Below are 16,966 nucleotides of genomic sequence, written 5' to 3'. Positions count from 1 at the left end.
ATGCCAGCGATCCAAGGGTGCCTTGGGAAGGGACGGGATTGTCCCAGCGAGCTGCCGCCGGCTCGCAGGGCCGTGCCCAGTGACCGCGCTGCTGGGGCCGAGGCGCCCCGCCGGCCAGCACGCACCCCCGGCCGCCCCGGGCTCAGCCGAGCACCGGACTCCTTCCACCAGGGTGCTTCCCAAGCCGTCTGAACCCGGCCAGCGCGATGCTACGGACCCACTTTCAATTACCTTCATTTTAAGCCCCTTTCCCCCACTCCTCATTACGCACTGCGTGACTGGTAACTGCACTCTACGCATGCTTTATGTAAACACGAACAGATCGGGCTTCCTCAAGAGGCCGAAAGGCCCCGAAGAGAAGCAAACCCTCCCGTTTCCGACCAACCCCGCCGCCCCTCTGCTGCTGCCCAGCGCGGTGGCGAGAAGCCGCGGGGGCAGCCCCATGCTCGCCCTTCCCGTTCCAGCAGCGCCCCGCAGCCCCTGCGGGTACAGGCAGCTGAGCCGGCACCGGGAGCTCGGAGCAGGGACAAGGAGCAGGCGCCGGGCGGCCGCGGGCTCGGGCGCCTGCGCGGCGGGAGCGGGGCGGTGCCACAGCGAGTCCCCGCCGGCGGGCAGGAGCCCTTCCCCTTCCCTTGCCTTCCCGTGCCCGGGTCTCCCCCACCGCCTCCCCCTGCCCCGCGTCTCTCGCAGGGCGTCGGGCCGGCACGGGGGTCTGTGCGCCGCGCCGAGCCGAGCCGCAGGGAGGGAGGGCGGGAGGGGAGGAAGGAGGGAGGCGGGGAGGGAGAGAGAGAGAGAGAGAGAGGCTGAGCCAGATCTTCATGCCACTGCAGGCAGCAGCAGCAGCAGGTAAAACCAGCTCCAGAGCATCTGCTCCCTTTCACCCGCTTGCCCCCCTCCCCGCCGGCCGCCCCGCAGCCGCAGTGCGCCGCCCCGAGCCCCGGACCCCGCCGAGCCCCTTTGCCGGCCGTCAGTGGCGGCAGCGGGGCCGGGGGGGCGCCGAGGCCTGCGCGCCCCGCGCCGCCGCCGCTGCTCGGCCTCTCCCGCGCCCCTCCCGCGGGGTCCCGCCGGGAGCGGCGGCGGCCCGGGGCGTGCCCAGGGCAGGTGATCCCCGGCAGGGAGCTGTGCAACCTCGCTGCCGGGAGGTGAGAGCAGAGAGGGAGGAGGAGGCAGATTTGTCACAAGGTTTCCCCCTCTAGTTTGGTTTGTTGGCTTTTTTTTTTTTTTTTTTTTTTTTTAATTGTTGTTGGTGATTCCGATGGCTGAAGAGGGAATTTGAAGGTCTTCATGGTTATTCTAATATTTTTTCCCTCCAGGCCTTCAAAACATTTTTGGAAGCAGCTTGCGTTCCCTTCAGTTTTCCTGCCCCAGAGCCTATCTACCTCCCTGCTCTCACCTACCTGACTCAGTCTGTGCTAGCTGTCCATTGCCATCAGTGGTAGATGTTTAACCATCACACGTGTTTTTCTTCGGGATACAGCAGTTCAAGTGGTGTACAAGTTTGCATTTCTGTGTATGGGCTGCAATTAACACATTTTAGCTGTTTGAGAGTTTCATACAGTGAAATTGCTGTGCTGTACCCATCAGTAGTTCAGTTTAGCTACATGCCCTGTGGTATTACACATCCTGGAGGCTTTATGGTTTGCTTTTAAGAAACAGTTGTTCCATCATGCTGGCATAGCATCGCTTTGGTGGTATGCTCATGAAAGAGGTATACATGTGAAAGAATCATGTACAAAATGTACTGGGATGACACTTGGGAAAAAAGAATACACTCCTACCTCTGCAACTCAGCTCCGTGATATCCATTCCCTGCTTGACTCTCAGTAATCCTGGTTACCTTCCCTTACAATGCTCTGAAATTTGGTTAAAAAGCACCACATAAGTCTCTTTACAGACTAAAGAAACTTCTTTGAAGTTGTAATATGTCAGTTTTGTTACTGGTCACACATTAGTTCAGCTGTTTACTGATAATACTCTGTGGAAACGAAAGATTCCAAAATGCATTCCAGTTATGTGTGGGCTGATTGTTGTTATTGAAAATATTTTTAAGAATCTGACGTTCATTGAAATATTCAGATGAATTAGTCCTAGATCCCATCTCTCTAAATCATCATCCACTGTTACAGTTTCAACTCAGAGGTTGAAATGCTGTTAAGATCTGAAACCCGGCAATAAGAAATTTACATTGTTTGTGGGTGATAATGAATTCTATTTTTGAAACCAGTCCTTTTTTTTCATTTTGTTAGTGTAGTAGCTGTAATTGTGAGTTAACACAATTGTGATTACCAGTTGTCAGCCTTTATTTATTTTTTTTTTAAATTTTTTTTTACTGTCACACGTGGCCCACGTTTGACCTAAATGCTGTACCCGTAAGGGTCATATGGATGAATATAAATAGTAGCGATTGATGAAGTTGTTACAATTAATACTGTGTTGAAATCAAAGTTCAGATGTCAGGTAAACAAACAGAGTCTATTCCAAATCAACTGGTAAATTTCAAAACTTTTTTTGTATATTTTCTTACTTGAAATTGACAACTTTGCTATTGAGCCAGCAACTGGAGCTGTATGGGCTGCAACCTACATGGCCAATTTCAGTGCCTAGCAAAGTATGAGAACATGAGCAATTGCTGGATGTGTTAAGTGCATACCGGAAAGATGGTGCATTTTTCCCCCCTTAGATTTTATGATGGCTTCATAATTTAGGTACTACAGATATGGTAAATTCCTGTGAAAACTAAACATTAGAAAAGATAGTAATGGCATCCTTTTGTCAGTGAGATGAAAACAAGAGGCTGTTTTTCAGCTCTTTGGATGAAAAGACAACTAAGTAAGGCTTCTACTGGTAGCTTTGGTCAATAATTAATTAAACTGATGAGATTCTTACATGTTTTACTTCATTTCGCCTTCTTGTAAATCTGAGAAAAGCCAGAAACTTGATGTTTACAAACAGTTTTTCTTTTTAAGCTGCAGTATTAGCAAACCTTACTTGCCACACAAAATTGGTTCAGAGGTTTTCTGACAGGTTTGCCGCCTGTGAGAAGGGCAGTAACCTTTGAGAAATATAAGAGAAAATATTCCTCTCACATTTTTCCTTCTTTACATAACCATGTTGGCTTTACTTGAACATTGTGCTTTTCTCTTTTGTTTGCACTTGAATCTTTTAGACTTTGTTACCTTGTACTGATGTGCAAGAAAAATGTGATTTGGTGGAAATGTGTTATACATTCCCTGCCTCCCTATGATTTATGCTAATGTAGAGATCATCTTTGCTGTCTCCGGGTTGTTGTTGCTATTACAGCTTCATTTTTCACTGGGGAATGGCTGTGCAAAGAACTGGTTTACACTTTGCCCTGGAAGGAATTCTGTTGATGAAGTCTTAGAAAGTTTACTTCATGCTCCATCCTTAGGAGTTTTATCTTTAACTGTTAGGTATGCTGCTGTAATTGACAACAGCTGTTGCTGAGAATTGTGGAGGATAGACAGTTTCTAAGATAATCAGTTCCTAGTCCATTGGAGGCTTTGTTGATTAGCACGTGTAAGAGCATTTTGGATCAGGAGCCAGTGATGTCTGCTGAGTGCAAATGTGGTGTGTTATCTAAACTGTTTGACTTAGGCTGTGCACTGCTCTGAGGCAAATAAGCTGTAGGTTTTGTGTGCTTTTTCTTCTGGCCCAGGAAAAGGCCCAAAGCAGTTAAGTCTGTAGTCTATAAAAACACACATCGTTGGGTGATCTGTGCTTTCAGAGGAGGAGGAGGAGGAGAACTGTTAAATACGATAGAAGGAGTTGCTTGACTGTGTTTGGTTGTTACATTGGTGAGGCTTGAACTCTGCTTTTGACCTCCAAAAGGTGTAGCTAGTACCATTTCCAGCTTTCAGCAAGGTTGTTACTGTGGTGTTTGTTTTATTTAAGAATGTTTTTATCACTTAACCAAGTGACTTTTTTTTTCCGATTTTGCAACTTCTGTGATCAACTACTTTCACAAAAAGGACTTGAAAATAATGTAGTTTGAGGTCCCCCATTATAATCTAGTAATTCTTGCTCTTTTTAATGACATTAAATACAAAAAAGCGTGGTTTCTCTGAATCATACCTGAATCCATGTGTGACAGTCCTTGAGGAGAAACAGTTGACCATATTTGTAACTGTGACAGCAAGAGCTGAGCTGGAGCAGTTAGTCAAACTACATCCAGACCTTGGAGATGAACATTGAACATTTAGCATTTATCTTGCTTAAAAGTTGATGAGTTACCAAACAGAATAGAAATGGGTATTCTGCCTCTGTTAATGTTAAATGTAGATTTCCCAAAAGCACTGACTTGTAACATGACCTGAAGTCTCTTTGGAATTAGTTTGAGAATATGAGGAAGAATCAGGTGTTACTGATACTGAATTGAATACAGAAGAAATGAGACAGTACCATGGTGTTCTATTTAAAACCCCCCAACATTATCCTTCTGTACTATTTAATTTGGGAGTTTTTTTGTTCTGCTAATGGGCTGGCAAATCGTTATTTTAGGTTTATTAAAGACCATTACTACCATGCTACTAATTAATCTAGTTGTGTATGTGAAAAGTTCATGTGCTTTCTGGAGTTGACTTGCATTAAGTACTGCAAGAGCATTTCACCTTAAATGTATTGCAGCATCAGTTCTTGTCTCAATGGGTTGGATTTCTGAACTTCTGTTGGGCTAAGCTTTTTCTTTTTTTTTTTTTTTTTTTTTTTTTAAGTTTATCGAGATACTGAGAATCTACCATCTACTTTTCTGGATGACTTGTTTCAGTGATTCATCTCTGCCACTATTTAAAAATAAGGCATGCAATTATTGTTTGAATACATTTGAATGCATCTGTCTTTCCTTAGTTCTTGTTATCTCATCTGAATTCTCTATCATATCAGGCTGCCTTAAACTTGATTCGTCCCTTTGACACTGTGTTTTCACTCTTCTGCATGGTGGCAGACCATAGCATTTAAAGACACATACAGATTTTAAAATACATAGTTTTTAAAGAGCATAAGCAGATCAAAGATTTTCTGGGCTGACTACTCTAGGACTCTGAGATAAGTTTAACAAGTATGCTGATTTAAAATGCTTTTCTCACATTGTTTTTTAACATCTGATCTGGAACATCTGCTTAACAAATGAGTTGGAAGGAAAATCAATATAATGTGATACAATTATACCATTTTGAATCTTTCCAACTATAGAATGAAAGTATTTATTGACTATTTTTGATCTGTCCTAACAGTTTTTAACACTTGTGCCACCTCTGTCTAGTTATGGGCCTCTTATTGTTGAGGCGATGTTTGTTACCAACATCCTTTGTGGTGTCATGGATGGATGTTTTGTGTCTCTCACTTTCTACGCTCTGCAACATAGTTTATATTGATGGTGATCCAGCCTCCCATGTTCTTTGCTGTTGATCCTGCTTATTTTTTAATTTGCTTTTAAATTTTTTTTAAAATTTACTTGTTGAGGTTTTGAGAAACTAGGCTGAACTGTAGCCAAAATTGTACAAGATTCTCCCTTTGGCTAGCTGTAGAATTGCCTGACCAAAGATAAAAGCCATTGGGAATGTTTCTGTTTTCCTGTTTTTCTAAGATTTTTCTTTCCGATTAATTTTGTTCATAACACTTTTTTATTTCTGAAAGTTTGAAAACTCAGGAATGTGAGGATTGTTGTGTGTTACATGCTTATATAAAACTCAGTAATCTCTATTTGGCTATGTAATTTGATCATGATCAGTAATTATTAGGCAATGTCCAGTGTCTACTCCAGTGATTTACTCATTGTAGCTATTATAATGGAATATATGATAATTCCTTTGGTTATGGCGAGTGATGTTAGAAAATTGTTACTAACAGTTTTTAAAAACTGATTTTTACTGTTGACAGCTTAAGATCCTGAGATACTAGGTTTCAGTATTAAAGACTTCAGTTTGACCTTTTCCTTTCAGCACATTAAAAATAGGGCTTACCAAAAGAAAAAATCCTACTGTTCTCTGGTTTGAGCTGATGGTCTGTAACAGTCCTCTGTTATCACCACCTTCTGAGTGAGCTGGTGTATTTAGCCCTTAGGACCACATACAGTCAGGATCCTTTGCTTCTGAATTATCAGGTAATGAATGTCTGAATGATGTTTCTTGAAACCTGGATTGTGCCTGCTTCATAATTAATGTTGTTTTCATGTAGTTTCTGGGTTTTACACAAGTGGGCCATTGGCCTTTTCTTTTTCATGTTGGGTGGTGCACGTGTGTGTGGTTGTGTGGTGTGCGTAGAGAACAGACTTGAATTTAGGGAAGGGATGGAAATTTTTGGAAGTTTTCAAGAATATTTCTGGAACTACAGAAGTAAATTTTTGGCATTTAGACTTCACTGTAATCTTAGTGTAGGAATTGTACTTGCTGTCAGATGAATTTTCATCCAGGGCATTGTTTTGTGACTTAGTGGCCAACAGCAGATGTTTTAAATGAAGTTACTTCATTTAAAAGTTACTGAAGTTACTTCTCAATTGTGGATTAACTGCCATACCACAGAGCTTCTCAAATTCTTGTCAGTTTATAAGAGTTTACAATGTTGACCCTGAGTTTTGTTAGACATAATAATTTTCTTGTTGATAGTTAATTTTCTATAGATGGATGTTTCCAATATCCATGGTAATATGTAGGTATTTTACAAATTTTACAACGCTGTGTTTATAATCTACCTCCCCAATGTCATGCTCAGCACTCTTTCCTCAATTCTTAAAGACGAGCTTAATGAGCAAGTGATAATAATTTCTTATCTGCTATGCTTTAGGTGTGTCAGCAAGCAGTTTGTTTTGCCAGCACGCTGGCCATTTAGTTGTGTTCTGTAGCTTCATTTATTTCACATAGTGTTGTTGATGAAGATGATTGTATTCTGGATCCTGATATTTTTCATTAACAGTGGTGGATGCGACCAGTGGCTCCTGCATCCAGTATTATGTGGATAAGTGCTCTCTTTCCTCAACCCTCTTTTTTTTCCTACCTGTCATTGTTCAAAGTAATGAAACATTTATATCTGGTGAAAGATCTGTCTATATTTTACTGATTGAAGTCTGACAAGCTGCAGTGTAGTTATATTTTCAGATCTTCCCCAACAAATTCTCTTTCAAAAATAATATTATTCTCTTTAAAAGTTACTAGTTTTTTTATCATCTGTGCTTTTAAAGTTTTTGTAAGTGTTCCCACTGACCTTTCCCATGTAAGTTGGACCTCTTTTAAAACTAGAGACTTTCAAGCCTTAGGTGGTATGTTTCATGTTTATTTCATTATCATACTTACATCAGCATGCTTGCTTGCAGTATAAAACTGAATAAGAGGATCCAGTGTCAAGTTGATACTTTGATTTCTTGTACCTTGTTATTAACTAAAGTTTATCTCAGTTATTCATGATTAATGTTTAGTACTTTTGTAGAGCCTTTCATCTATAAATGAAAATAGCATTAATATATTTCAGTGAGAGGAAAGTGACTTAGACAAGGCCAAACAACAACTCAAAGGAAAAGATTCAGCAAACTCAGATTTTATACTGCTCGTTACTGCTAATACAGGAGTGCATTGTAAAATATTTAATAAATCTGAAATTTTAAATGCATTGGTTAAATGGAAGAAATGAAAAATAATTTAAACATGTTAAATAGTAAGCAATGTAAAAAAAGTTTAATAAGTAGAATGAAAGAGTAAATATAATAGAGAACCTGCTATATCTACTTTGAGCAGATATAACTCAGACCTCAGCAAGTTCGAGGGGGACCACAGAGAGCTGGAGCACCTCTGCTGTGAAGTCAGGCTGAGGCAGCTGGGGCTGTTGTGCCTGGGAAGGAGAGCTCACCAGGGAGGCCTGAGAGCAGCTTTCCCCGACCCAAAGGGGGCCTGCAAGGAATGTGGAGAGGGATTTTTTTACAAGGGCATGCATTGAATGGGACAAGGGGTGATGGCTTCAGACTGCAATAGGGTAGCTTTAGATCAGGTGTTAGCAGGAAATTCTCTACTATGAGGGTGGTGAGGCACTGGAGCAGGTTGCCTGGAGGACTTGTGGATGTTCCTGCATGGATGTGTTCCACATCAGGCTGGGTGGGGTCCTGAGCAGCCTGGTATAGGCAAAGGTGTCCATGCTCTGGGCTGGAGGGATTGGAACTAGATGATCTTTAAGATCCCTTCTGACTCAAAACAATTCTGGGTTTCTGTGATGCAAGGAGAATTGATCTAATGCTTATGGGACAAATGGAAGTTAACATTTAGTACACTTGTCTTAATGTATACCTGATAAGATACTTGATGATTGTGCTGGGAATGATAATGGCATTATTAATTTCTTTGGGGAGATGAGTGGCTCTCTGCTGATACTCACGTTTGTTTTGTATGTCCTGCTTCCTATAAAACTTACCTATGCTCTCAGAACAGTGGCTTGGACACTTGCAGAATATACAGCCTGTTACTTTTGTCGGCACTGCATGCTTAAAAAATATATGGGAGCTTTGCTTGTTTTTCAGTTAATCCTGAGACAGTAGCATAGTGTTTCTCCTCCTTTGGGCCTGACTTATTTTGATTTCACATCACTTACACTAAAGCCTATGATGCTAATAAATATACACGTTTTGGGGAGAAGTTAATAAATTCAAATGTGTAACCGGGCAATTCTTATCATATTTATATAGTTTGGTTTGGTTTTTTCAGACTAAACCTGATGTGCTTGTGACAATGCCTTTTAAAGTTCATTATACCCCATAACCTTTATGTACAATGTGTTGAGCAGTCTGGGCTAATGGAACAAAGATTTGAACTCCTTCGAGCAGTAGATTTTCATTGTAGATTCACATTTGTATGTAAAACTTGCACTGGTTGTTTCTGCCAGGTTCCATGCTTCATGAAAATATGTAGCAGATAATTTTGAAGACATTTTTTTATTTTCAAGTATGCAAAAATCTGGATAGCTGTAAATTTAATTTTTGTGACTGGTTGAAAGAACAACGAGTGAGTGCAAGCAGAGGAAAGTGCAACAGGCAGGAAGTTGCTGACTTCCTGTAAAAAGAGGAAATTCATGTCCCAGTCAGTGGAAAGGTTTCTTCCAAATATGAGTGGAATATGTGCATTGTGCATAAAACACATTTAAAGCATTCAGTCAGAAGTTGGTGCCTTGAGAAGTAAAACCAAAGGAATCAAAACCTCATCATTCTGGATTGTTGAAGTGTCTGCATTATAGTTAGGACTTGTTGAATTTTTTTTTTCAAGTGTACCTTTCAAAGGAAGCAGCTAGTGAGAATTGAATGAGACTGTTTTATGAATGATGGTAAATTTCAGCTTTTGTTTGTGAATTCACTTCACAATTTTTTGGAGAAACACATCATTGTGAAATGCCCTTTGAAGTTTTATGTTGGTACTTGATGTATTACTTTGAGTAAGTTTGTTTCAGGAAGTTATCTTTTCAAACTCAAAATTCTTTCAGATATAGATTTGTAAAAAAAACTATAAGGCAGTATAAATACTGTATGCTTGGTCCCTTTCTCACGAGATTACCTTCTGTATTCAGGATCAATTTCACTTAGTAGAAGGGTATTTTGATTTTTGAATTTGTGCTATAGTCCCAACTCTTACTCATTACACTTCCATGAGTCTTGATTTGCAGATTGCTTGATTTAGGTGCGAGATGATTGTTTAGGCTCCACTGAAAGTCAGGGAATTGGAAAGAAATTTTAAGGGATAGATGGAATGAGATAGGTCTAAGATAGGATGTGCCTGCTGCATTTTCAGCTGATTGCCAGTTGCTTATGGTCACTTCCATACTACACATTTTTCAGAAATGTATATGGACACAAGCAGCTTGCTGATTGCTTTTGCTTCTTGCCTGTGACCACTGAAGTTGATGGCTCATTTGACACACCTTCAAGACAGAGTTTCAAACTTCAGTCTGCAGAGATGGAAAAGCTGCCCAGTCTTTTGTCTCTTACAACTTTTATCTTGGGCCTTAAGTATATTCTTTGGGGTGAAGTGTGGGAAATGAAGTACCTGAGAAGAAATGAAGCATGTATTAGACAGATACAAGTTAATGTTAATTCTTTATAGCTGTAGATGATGTCAGACATCTATTTGGTGCAATCATGCTGTCTTTACCCATAAATTCAGAATCTGTTTATTACAAGATTCAGTCCTTGCAAAACTGAGTGGAGAGGAGCAAAGGACAGCAGCTACTGTCACTGAACGTAGAGCTCCACTTTGACATTTTGCACAGCTGGGATGGATTGAGGTACTTGTACAGAATGTCCAAGTGGCACTGTCAGCTGTTGCAAATCCTGCTAAGATGCTATGTTGCTTTATTGCACTCCTGTGCACTCTGAAGCCTGAGTGATTGGAGAAATTCCTAACTTGTTTTTTGTTATGTTAAATGTTTTTGTTCTGGTTATCAGCGATTTTTTTACAAACTGTCAAAATTCTTGTATATTAGATGAAAAATACATAGTTCTCTCTGTAAGTCAATATTCAAGTATTCAAAACTGACATATGCCAGGAATTAGAGTGTTAGGACTGTTGCTGTTTCATTGCTGTTGGGGGAGACTAGATTTTTACATTAATTTACAGTAATAGAGTATGAGCAGTCATGGTTATAATTTCAACTGTGAGTAATTTTATCTGAGAAGAGGGCAAATGTGGGCTGAGTTGAACATCATTTTACTGCTTGTAACATCTTACCAAGATTGGGATAAAAGTGTATTGTTAAACTCATGCTATAATTTTTGTATGCTGACTGGAGTGCTTGGTCTTGTAGAGCTGCTGTTAATTATCATTTAGTCCCTAAGCATGTTAGATACCTCCTAATACAGCTAGCCAGTCTTTTGCCAGTGTTTTGAATTAGCTTTCAGTGATACTTGGGGCATTTTCTGTTACACTCAAAATCTTCAGAATCATCCTGTCCTCCTCCAGAAGTAATGGATTACCTAGGTGAGGCTGAATGAGCTTGACAAAGAACAATGTGTGGATAGAAAGTGGATGACAAGGACTTAAATCAGTGGGTTTAAGAGGAAAACCTTCAGTATAAAGCTTAATAATAGACTTTTTTTTGCCTTTTTTTTTTTTTTTTTTTTTTTTTTTTATCAAAGAGCATTTATCATAGATCCCTCTTTCCTTTTGCAGTTCTACTTTGCGCTAATGCTTGCAGCCATGGACTTTCATAAGCATGAAAGAAGCTAGCATTCTTTTAAGATTTCACCTTCTGGAAACATGGAATAAAATCAAATCCAATGACACAGAAGTTGTGTCAAACTGGTCATTACTCTTTTTTGGTTTGTTTTTTTTTACAGAGTATGTCTCAACATTTTGTTTGCCTGATTTTTGTGCATGTCAAGCACATGCTTCTGTGTTTGCAAGCCATGAGGAGATGCAGCTGCAACAGAAATAATTGTAGGGTGGTGTTATGGTTTAACCACAGTAGACAGCTCAGCGCCACATAACTGCTCAGTAGAAAAGAAATGCGGGCAGGGAAGAGCAAATACACTGCAAGTAAAGATACAGCATTAGGTATTGAAGTAGACTGTACTGGCCCACTGTATTTGTAGTAGCAGTGGAAGACAGGCTTCTAAAGGGGTTTTTATTCATGTTGTCTTCCATTATTGTATGGTGGTATGCAATGATAAAGATGCAAACAAGAAAAAGAATGTAAAATTGCTGATGAGAAGCTTGATCATTCAAGAGAACTGTCTTTACATTTACTGAAAACTTTGGGAACCAGTGGGATGAGCATTTTAGAAACTACACTGCATGAGTTGACTGGGAGGCAAGTTAAATCTCATGAGTAAGTGGGGTAAATGGGAATCTTTGATGTATAGGAAGGTTGACTCTTATATGTATAGGTCTTATACAAAACAACAAGAAGAATGACGAAGTTTCAGATGAGATCTGAATGTATTGGAAAATGAAGAGAAGCTTATGTAGATCTTGTTTTGAACCTGAGTGGTAAAAATGGTAACAGAGATGTATTTGATAGTGAGAGGGAAAAGTGGTCAAGGATTTCTCATTTGTCTCGAACATTCAATTTAGTTTGGAAAGAAATATATCTGTAGCAGTACATTGCATTAAGCTGACACTCTTTCTGATGTGCTCAGTATACCATCTACACTATTTCATCTAAAAAAACCCCAAACTACTCAAGTTGCCAGCAAGTCTCCAAATTGCTAATACGGTATTTCAACTAATGTTTCTTACTTTCCCTGACCAGACAACTCTCAAAATTACTATTCAGGCGAACTTCAGAGTAAGTGAAGCTTGGGTAGCAGTTTCATTTTTTCAATGTGAAAGAATTTATCTTTCAAAGTCCTGAGTTACATTTTGCAATGATTTCATCATTGCAATGTATCCTGAACTGACAGCAATAAATTACCTGACATTTCACTTGAGGCTAATTCCTGTCTACAGTTAAGAATTTTGCTTGGTGAAATGTTATGGCCATGCCAATTTTATTCTTGTTCATTTTGCTTAGTTTTGAAGGAACTGAAACCGCTGTCAATTCAAGAATTTTGTTTTAGTAGCTAGTAATGGGTTTGTCATGATTCATTGCTACGTCTGTTTGTAGCATCCACTGGATACTGTGACTTTCAGTGTAGTCCCTCTTGATATACTAACCTCTTTTCTGTAACTTGAGATACATTTCATAGTTTCACTAACTTCACTGAATGTTTCAAAGTATTTTTACTTTCATGTGACATTTGCCTTTTTCTGAGGCTGAGGCCTTAGAAACTGTTAATTCCTCTGAAAGTCCCTGCTGCCGTGTGATACAGTGACTTGAAGTCACAGGCAAAAGACAACAGTGAAGTGAAAATGAAATGCAAGTAGACTTTCTAATTGCCTGTACAGGTAAACAAATGAAAAAAAAAAATAAATCTAAGTAGTATCTGTCATCTTGCATAAGTGAGAAATGGCTTATCTTCCATGCTGGACATTTGCTTTCATACATTCCTTTCAGAGCTCTAGCTGTGCCATCTGTCTTCTTCAGTGTTTCTGAAGTGGACTGTCTTAGAGCAAGAGCTCAAAGTTCAACACCCTGCTATAACCTCTGTTGCCTATGACAGCTGGTCTCAGATCATCTGACTGCCCTGAGCTGTGCTAGGCATTACTGCATCCATGGGCATGTTTAAATTACAACAGTCCTTGAAAGACCAATTATTTTGTTAATACTGTGATAAAAGAAAAAAACCTAAATAAAGAAACACTCAAACTTCCTGTGTCCTACCTGACCTGGTCTCTTGAGGAGAGTTGCTTTGTGACCTCTCAAATTTAGAAGGTCTGACATTGAGTTAGCTGCCCCTTATTAGTAATGCAGCTGCATCTTGATGGTGGAATGGCTCTAGGTCTAGAGGGAATGATAAGGTGAGATTGAAGCTGAAGTTTTGTTTCCCTCTGCCCATTTTAACCTCAATTTGAAATGCCTTTATGCAGAAATAGGACAAGTTGTTGGTAACCATGAGAGGCTCCTCAGTGTCTGCCCCATTGTGTGTGTTGTGATCCCACCAAATGACATTTGGCAGGAAATCTAAAAGGAAATGTGTTTCACCAAGTATGAGCAAATAAACCCCAATACTGTACTAGGTTGGAATAGATACATCTGAATTTAGTGCCAGTGTATTGACTATGCACAGTACAAGTCTTAGACTCAACATGGCTTAAAACAGTCACCTTCACTTTGTCCAGTTGGATGTCCTCTGATCATGTTCTGCCCAAAACTGAATTCTCGTTTTGCTTTGACTTTTTCATTATACACCTGATTATCACACTTTTTAATGTTCAGTAAGGTTGGTATAAGGCCAATTGGTAATGTGTTGCTGACTAGCAAAAATGTTTTTCATTCATTAATTGAAATAGTCATACATGTACTTAAGAATATTTGACCACTCAGCTGTGGTGAATCTTATGTCAGTCAATCTGTCTTGCTTATGACAGTTCATGAAATGTGCTTCAAGTACTGCCTGTTCTCTTAATTCTCTTGAGAACTAAAAAAAAGAGAAGTTGTTTATTTTTCCATTTACATGTCTTTCATAAAGCCATGGTAGGTGCTGGGAGATTTTCAATATTTAGTCGGTATAAGAAGTTCTGTGCATACATATAAGCATTTTAGAATTCTATATCAGATATGTAAACCTTATCTATATGCATAGTATTATAAGCAAATTATCTCTTTGCTTTCGATGAATCTTGATCTTACGAAGGTGTCTGGAGCATTCAGGCCAGAAAACTGCAGCCATTCCTAAACAGCATCAAAATGTACATGGGAAAAAAAGCCAAGAATTACTGTTCTGTTCTCCACATGGGCTCTCTTTACCTAGGCTGGTAGTGCTGCCATAGGTTGTTAGGAATTTCCCACAGTCCTGTAGTTGGATTGCAGTTATTGTCAGGGAAAGGCTCTTTGCCCAGAGGGTGGTTGAGCACTGGAACAGGCTCCCCAGGAAGTGGTCACAGCACCAAGCCCGGCAGCGTTCAAGAAGTGTTTGGACAGCACATAGTGTGATTCTTGGTGTGTCCTGTGCAGGGCCAGGAGTTGGACTCAGTGATCCATGTGGGTCCCTTCCAAATCAATATATTGTAAAGTTCTGTGATTCTAAACTGAAGTCTGCTTGTTGGGGATTGCTGACCTCAGTGACTGATTTGTGGATAAAGGCAATATTATGGCAGCTGGTTCTGTATTACAGTTAATGAAATGGTCCATTCATAGATTTAAACTGTGAGACCACAACAAAGTTTTGAAATTCACAGAAGTAAATTAGATCTGCATTTATTAAGAACTTTGTATCTTAGTTTTAATTCTGCATCTTACTCATTTGATCAGGTTTACAATCAATGAAGTGGGAATTTTTATTCAAGGAATCTCTAGTTCAGCATGTGGAATAAAGGAGGGTGAATGAATAACTAGGGCTTTGAATGGTTACTGACTAATAATTAAACACACAGCTATCTTGATAATTCTTGAATTATGTAAACTTCACATTGTCTTGTCATGTGACTAGTAGACAGAGATACAGCAGATTTAATTCTTCTTTTTAAGATCACGTGAAATTTGTATTCAGAGTAGAACTCTTTTGGCCCTGAAGATAATCCCGTACAATAAAAAAATACTAAAATTCACATTACATTTTCTAATGTATTTATGTATTTTACATTAGTACAAGTATAGAAGATTGGTAAATACAAGATATAAAAATTACATGGGCATTATTCCTGCTGTTTATGGTTGACTTGGCTTTGTGCTTAGATTTTGGATTTTAAGTGATCTCATTAGGTGAGCTATTTTCTTTTTATAGTATGTGTTGTTTGCATTGTATGTGCAAATTTAAGGTTAAAAAGTGTAAATTTAAAGTATTTGTCTTGAGTGCCATCACATGGCATGTATGGGACAACCTCATGATCAGACCCAGCCAGTATGTGTTTATGAAAAGACAAGTCCTATTTGACCAACCTGATCTCTCTTTATGAGAAGGTGACCTGCTTACTGGATAGGGAAAGGCTGTGGATGTTATCTACCTAGACTTTAGGCCTTTGTCATTGTTGGTCACAGCATTCTCCTGGAGAAACTGGCTGCTCGTGGCTTGGATAGGCAGATGCTTCACTGGGCAAAAATGGGCTGGCTGGCCAGGCCCAGAGAGTGCTGATGAATGAAGTTACATTCAGCTGGTGACAAATCACCAGTGGTGTCCCCAGAGTTGAGCAGTGGGGCAAGCCCTGTTTAATACCTGTATCAAGGATATGGATGAGGGATGGAGCACACCCTCAGTAAGCTTGCAGCTGACACCATGTTGGGCAGGAGTGTTGATCTGCTGGAGGATGGGAAGGCTCTGCAGAAGGATCTTACAGGCTGGGTTGATGGACTGAGGCCAATGGTCTGAGGTCAACAGGGCCAAGTGCCATGTCCTGCCATTGAGTCACATCATCCCCAGGCAGTGCTACAGGCTGAGGCAGAGTGGCTGGGAAGCTGCCTGGAAGAAAAGGACCTGGGGATGCTGGTTTACAGCAGCTGAACATGAACAAATGTGTGCCCTGGTGGTCAAAAAGGCCACTGGCATCCTGGCCTGTATCAGCAGTAGTGTGGCCAGCAGGAGCAGGGCAGTGATTGTCCCCCTGCACTCGGCGCTGGTGAGGGCACACCTCGAATCCTGTGTACAAGAAGCACGTTGAGGTCTGGAATAAGTCCAGGACAGTGAAGCCGGTGAAGGGTCTGGAGTGCATGAGGAGTGACTGAGGGAGCTGGGGCTATTTAGGCTCTAGAAAAGGAGGCTCAGGAGAGCCTTATTGCTCTCTACAACTACCTGAAAGAAAGTTGTGTGCGGGTGGAGGTTAGTCTCCTTTCCAGGTAACAAGAGGGGACACCCTCAAGTTGTGCTGGGGAAAGTTTAGATTAGGTTTTAGGAAAAATTTCTTCACCAAAAGATTTGTGACGCACTGAAATAGTCTCCCAAGGGAAATGGTTGGGTCACCATCCCTGGGGTATTTAAAAGATGTGTGGATGTGGCACTTGGGAACTTGGTAGGTTTGGCAGTGTTAATGGTTGGATTTGATGATCCTAAAGGTCTTTTCCAACCTTAACAATTCTATTCTGTTGAAATGAAATGTTTGTAATGGCAAGCATTCTGGATAGGTAGCCTATACCATCTTTTTCTGGCAAGCATATGATGTCATGAAATTATTTTACCATAAAGTATTGTGTATGTAGCATGCTGTACATTACTGAAAACAGCTTTACTAGTGGTACTTTGAATTACTTCAGCAAATTATTGTTAAAACCTTGTTCACTTCTTCACAGTATATATTCTTTTCTGTTTCTATCATTTTAGAGGAATTCTGTTGTCTTGCTCTGCTATTCTGAAGGCATTTGTCTCTGTTACCAAAATTAATTGATCAGGGGGTCAGAGGAAATATCTGTTGGTTGCCTGCATGGTTTTGCTCCGTGCCAAGCAATACAAGCAATA

At 40.2% G+C, this 16,966-nt stretch overlaps 1 protein-coding gene across 8 annotated transcripts in view; it reads left to right on the top strand.

Moving 5' to 3' along the window:
- Positions 1–756: 756 nt before the first annotated feature.
- The window catches only part of TBC1D5 (TBC1 domain family member 5), a 317,794-nt gene continuing 301,584 nt past the window's right edge, over positions 757–16,966 (top strand). For all 8 annotated transcript variants that reach the window (XM_063154185.1, XM_063154177.1, XM_063154169.1 and 5 more), the window contains exon 1: positions 757–846. The gene's annotated coding sequence lies outside the window, so the exon portion shown is untranslated. The remainder of the gene's footprint in view (positions 847–16,966) is intronic.

This window comes from Melospiza melodia, chromosome 1 (assembly GCF_035770615.1).
Source record: "Melospiza melodia melodia isolate bMelMel2 chromosome 1, bMelMel2.pri, whole genome shotgun sequence".
NCBI lineage: Eukaryota > Metazoa > Chordata > Aves > Passeriformes > Passerellidae > Melospiza > Melospiza melodia.
The sequence above is the reverse complement of the archived record's forward strand: the minus strand, read 5'-3'. Positions and strand labels throughout refer to the sequence as shown.